The 5,988-nt window shown below is 42.8% G+C and overlaps 1 long non-coding RNA gene across 2 annotated transcripts; it reads left to right on the forward strand.

Moving 5' to 3' along the window:
• The first annotated feature begins 190 nt into the window (after positions 1-190).
• On the forward strand, positions 191-4,119 carry LOC106098909 (uncharacterized). Of its 2 annotated transcripts, none has more exons than XR_001225232.3 (3): positions 191-247; positions 3,331-3,499; positions 3,582-4,119. It is a non-coding gene; the product is annotated as an uncharacterized LOC106098909 (long non-coding RNA). The 2 variants fall into 2 exon arrangements; XR_001225233.3 differs by having other exon boundaries at positions 206-253.
• Positions 4,120-5,988: the final 1,869 nt, after the last annotated feature.

Here is a 5,988-nt window from a genome sequence, read left to right on the forward strand (position 1 = left end):
TTTCGATGCGCTCTGAGGTCATAGCAAATTAGAACAAACATCCTACTGAGTGATTTTGCAGAACTACCTTCTATTTACAGTTGCTAATTATTTGACGTTATTGCAGCAAACCAGCCTATGAAATGGATGAAACACATCGTGACTGGGTTCCAGCGCTACACAAGGGACCTGCTTCAAACATACCACCATGCCAATGGGATTACTTCTTCCATGTGAGGGTGAAGAGGTGACCCTTCTGGATAAGATGGTGAAGGTTTGCTGCGTTTGGTGAACAGTGTGGTAGTAAAACCAGGGAAAAATGAAACTTGCTCCTGTTAAATATTCTTAAGTCTTTTGCTGTATAAATAGCGGTAATTTTTCAAAAGATACAGTAAATAAAGTAATGTTAGTAGTGGGTGATATCATGTAAACATTGTCATGATTTTGAGTAAACATTTTGTCTTTTATAAACTATAAATGTCATGGATTCTACATTATAGAACATCACATCAGTTACAAAGTGGTTTTAATAAATAAAAAAAAAAAGAGGCAAAAATTAGTTTGTTTCTTTATTCAACTTTTGAACAGTGGTACTCAGTCAGTACATATTCAGTAAATGCAAATTATTTACATGGCAGTGCACTACAGGCATAAATCTAGACCCCTAGATAAAACATTATGGATCACCCACAGCTTTACTGTGTTCCAGCAAAGTATCCAATAGCAGTGACAACTCCTCCACAGTAGCAGGTGGGATTTTTCTTTTTTAAGAACAGCTCCTTTTACCTTTCAATACGGATGGTCTGTTAACTGTGCCAAAATGAATTAATTAAATACACCATTAAATAATTATTTAAATGTGGCAATAATTAATTAAAATGTGAAATAAATAAATAATTAGTTAAATGTGTCAATAATTAATTGTGTAAAAAAAATTAATTATTTCCAATTTTAATTAATTATTGCCACATTTAAATAATTATTTAATGGTGTATTTAATTCATTATGGCAGTCCTGGCGTTCCATAAAAAACAACCCTGAGATAAGTGAAGGCTAAATTGCACCTTAAAGTTCCTTAAAATAGTCAGACCACAGACCTCTCTTTACCATGAACAACTACTCCTGGGTAGCTGGGTGGGAGATTTATACATCCTACCCTATACAAGGAAAATTAAGGGAAACTAAAAAGTTTTCCTTGTTTCCCAACTAACTTAAAGCAATGTAGGACAAACTGATCCAGTGATAGTCATAGTCTGCATTTGGACAAGATGGCAAACAGTCTTGGCTCTGTAACATCATTTCTTTCCTTTAAAGATCACTAGAACTCCTCAGTGGTCGTGGACCGGGATTATCCACTCGTTTGCTGACCCAGCCATCAAGGCAATCCCTAAACATGGAATTTTCTGGTTTCAGTTATGTCGCTGTACTTCTATATTTTGTTCTGTAAAGTGATTGTCACATTGACACAAACCCACACGTCATAAAGCATGCATATCAAATTAGCTTGCGTTTGTGTGGCTACTGCTAGATCCTGCCAGGGGAATGCTGGTGTCTGCAAGGTCAGGACTGTCACGTCCCATCCTTGCACAGACACTTGTGGGTTGACCATTTCGAGGAAGGATCCCCATCCCCTCTGCATCTCCTGTTGCACAATGCCTGTCAGAATTCAGGAGAGGCATTTGTGAGTGTCAGAGGCCTCAAATGTAATGGTCCTCGAGTCCTCCTGTGCTGGCTTGCCAATTTTCTGTCTGTCTGTGTATGTGTTTGTGTGAATGAGGTAACCACAGCTTGTGTTGCAGGGGCAGCTCCTGCCTCTGCCCTTCAGCTCTATACACCTGGGTTGATTACCTGTTGCTAATCATGTCTAGGGGGTTGTTTTTGTAAGCAGTACCTGCTAACTTCTTTGAGCAGTTTTGTAGGAATGGGGTCTAAAAGACACGTTGATGGTTTGGAGGAATTAATTATTGAAGTTAACTCAGAAAGATCAATTGGAGAAAAAGAGTAAATGAATATCAATGGTACTAAAAGTAGCTGTAGATAATGTTACATCCGTGAGATGATCAAGGCAGCACGGTGGTACGGTGGTTAGCACTGTTGCCGCACAGCAAGAAGGCCCTGAGTTCAATTCCACCATCAGGCCGGGGTCTTTCTGTGTGGAGTTTGCATGTTCTCCCCGTGTTTGCGTGGGTTCCCTCCGGGTACTCCGGCTTCCTCCCACCGTCCAAAGACATGCAGCTTGTGGGGATAGGTTAATTGGATAATCGAAATTGTCACTAGGTGTGAATGTGCGAGTGAATGTTGTCTGTCCGTGTGTGTTGGCCCTGCGACAGACTGGCGACCTGTCCAGGGTGTACCCCGCCTCTCGCCCTATGACAGCTGGGATAGGCTCCAGTGCCCCCCGCAACCCTGAAAAGGATAAGCGGATGGATGGTTAAAATTTTATTTGTGAAGAAGTTCATGAAGTCATTACTAGTTAACGTTAAAGGGATGGTTGGCTCAGTAGAGCTCTGACTGTTTGTCAGCCTGGCTACAGTGCTGAAGAGAAACCTGGGGTTGTTCTTATTTTCTTCAATCAGTGACGAATAGTAAGATGTTCTGGCTTTGCGGAGGGCTTTCTTATAAAGCAGCAAACTATTTCTCCAGGCTAAATGATGATCTTCTAAATTTGTGACACGCCATTTCCTCTCCAGCTTACGAGTTATCTGCTTTAAAGTGCACATTTGAGAGATATACCACTATATTATGGCCCTATCCAATTCTCCTACAGTAGCTGCCTGTCTCTCAAAATATTTGCATGCTCTTGAGAACATGCTGGGAAATGCATCAAACCTGGCAATGGCATGTATTTAACTGCCATTCCAGAGGAGTTCTCTATATAACCTCTATAGGATCCTGGTATCCCTTTAGTGAACCAGCTTTTCATTTTATTAATACAAAGTAGCTGAAACTGATTAACAACCCGCTCTCCACCTCTCGACCTCTCAGTCAGACACAGGGTTTAAAACATGTTGATTCCTGCTTTGTATGTAGTATGGGATTTTAAAATTGGTGTAATATAAATTCACTCTCTTTCTACTTGTCTTGTGGCCAAAGAGTATACGGCACTTCTTTGGCATCTATTGCGGACATGGACCCGATGACTTAGTAGTCATTCCTGCTTCTTGAAGTGGATACATGCATAGTTGGTACATTGTAAAATAAATTGTGGACAAATCTGCACAGTCTCAAAAAAAAAAAAAAAAAAAAACAGGCAGGCAGGTTAATCATCTGATAACAAAAGTTACAACACTTGGACCTTGGCGGATTGCAAATGCAGGAAGTATAATTGAGGCTTAAATTTTTCTCTTCCAGAAGTTGCCACTTACAAGTGCTCTCCCTCCATTTACTGTCAAAAACCAGCGATTTACCTCCTTTTGCCTCCCTGCCACGGATTCCTGATTTGTACATTTTGGACTCACCCTGGATTGGAACCTCACCTTTTGGACTGCCCTCCTTCCACATCGTTCTCCGCCTGCAACATGTGAGCCATTAGCAACATTTCCAATCATACTTACCATTAATCAGTGGAACCCAGCTGACTCCCTGTCTCCTTTTCATTACAGCGACTCTGCACGCCTCCACCCATGCCGCAGCCCCTTCCCCTCCTTGGAGCTGCTTCATGGACTTTTGAATTAAACTCTAGTTCACAGATTAGGCTTCACGTTTGAACTTTTCAGGTTTTGCCTTATAGTTCACAGTTCATAGTCGACACCTTAAAGTTTGGTCCACTTTGTAAACAAAGCACTGCTTTCACATCAATCTGTGCCTCAGTCTGTGTCTGCATTTGAGTCCTTGTACCTGGTCTGGCCTCCCGGCTGTGCCATTTATATATTCAGCCTTCTGTCTCTCGGTGTAGCTGGCCTGTACCACTACACTTGCTGTCTTTGGAGCAAGTGCCCCCTTCCTTCTTTCACACAATGGATTCTCAGCATGGCTGAAGACTCGGATCCCACATAGCAACAGGCCATTAATAATTGATGAAATTATGGTAAATGGCCTGTATTTGTATAGCGCTTTTCTAGTCCCTAAGGACCCCAAAGCGCTTTACACAACCAGTCATCCACACATTCACACACTGGTGATGGCAAGCTACATTGTAGCCACAGCCACCCTGGGGCGCACTGACAGAGGCGAGGCTGCTGGACACTGGCGCCACCGGGCCCTCTGACCACCACCAGTAGGCAGCAGGTGAAGTATCTTGCCCAAGGACACAACGACCGAGACTGTCCGAGCCGGGGCTCGAACCGGCAACCTTCCGATTACAAGGCGAGCTCCCAACTCTTGAGCCACAATCGCCTCGAAATTATCTTGCAGGCCGGATATAATTGTATCATGGGCCACATCTGGCAAGCCATAAGTGTTACGGTTGGCTGTGTGGCAGGCAGCCAAGCAGGAGTGGTGGACCCAAAATGCAGGACTCAGACTCAAAATACTCAGCTTTATTTGCTGGCACGGGACAACGAGCATACAAAGCAAACTCAACTAAACTGGGAAACAACATAAACTCACGGGAAACCAGTGTTGGGACTAACGCGTTATTAAGTAACGCGTTACAGTAACTACGTTATTATTGTGGTAACGAGTACGGTAACTAGTTATTATGCCAAAACCAGGAACGCGTTACTCGTTACTGGGATTTAGATAGGCTCGTTACTCGTTACTTCGTGTGGTGGATATCGCGGAGCTACCACAGATTCAATAACATTAGCAAGTGGTGGAAGCCAGCAGGTGGATGAAGGAAAAGGGAGGCAAGAGGAGAGACCCGAAGCGGCCGCCGGTCCGCGTGTCAGGTGAACTGAACTTCAGGTAAGAAGTTATGACCTGCAGTCTATCTGGGTCAGATATAAACCAAGTTTAGGTGGAGTTTATTTTCGGTATGCTGACATTTTCGTACTGCGTGCTAGCTAGCATGACGGAGTTTCTATACAGCTGGGTGGGTGCTATGTTACTGATGTTGAACTTTATTTTGTTCATACGGTTAATTATTAGAGTTGCCAACCGTCCCGTAAAAAACAGAATCGTCTGGTATTCAGAGAAAATATTACGCGTTTCGTACTGAGGTGAAAAGGAACACAGTTTGTCCCGGACTTCAGCTACAATGAAAAAGACACAAAGCTGGAGCTGCATAGCTGCCTCTTCTTCTCTCATTCTCTCCCGTTTCTACTTCAATCACGAAACTGATCAATGATCAGCTGATCGGCTTTTGTCTCTTGTTTATTTATCGCCCACTTTGCGCCAGAAAGAGGAAACCAGCGGATGTCGCGTTAAACAACAGCAGCACGTTTAAGCTTGATCAGCTGTTGTTAGAATTTATTTAATATTAATTTCTAGTATCAGCTGATGTTTGCTGGAGCCACAGCTGTAAAGCTGCTGGTCATGATATCGGTTTGGTTATCTGGTGAGAGGGAAACATGCAGATGAAACCAGGAGATGTCCTTACTGAATCATCAGAGCTGAACAGGTGATGGAGAAACAGGTTTACCTTTTAGGTGACATGGATGAGTTGAAGGGAAGTTATGAACTGTTTCTGAGAGACAAATAACACCAGGATCCTTTTCTAAGTAGCTGACAGCTGGTAACTGTGCAGGGGCGGGTCTAGCAAAGTGTTGCCAGGGGGCCAGGTAGGGCATTAACAGGGAAAGGGGGGCACAAAGAAATACTTTTCTTTATTATTCTCATTTAAAATGTCTCGCTTTAAAAAAATAATTATCTGAGTCTTACAACAAACAATTGATAGATTGATACATATATACCATCAGAACAGTGTACATCACTGTCACAACAGTGTTTATTTTCATTCAAAGGCTTTATGATTTTTCCTATAATGGTGGGCCGGTCTCTAGTCAAAATGCCCGGGACGATTGTTTTGTCCTAGTCCAGCCCTGTATGCAGCTCATCTGCAGTCTGGTGTTACCTACATCTTCCTATTCAGAAGGCAGAATTTCCAAGTTCTGAGTACAATCGAAAGCA

The sequence above is a fragment of the Oreochromis niloticus genome, linkage group LG20, assembly GCF_001858045.2.
Source record: "Oreochromis niloticus isolate F11D_XX linkage group LG20, O_niloticus_UMD_NMBU, whole genome shotgun sequence".
Classification (NCBI taxonomy): Eukaryota; Metazoa; Chordata; class Actinopteri; order Cichliformes; family Cichlidae; genus Oreochromis; species Oreochromis niloticus.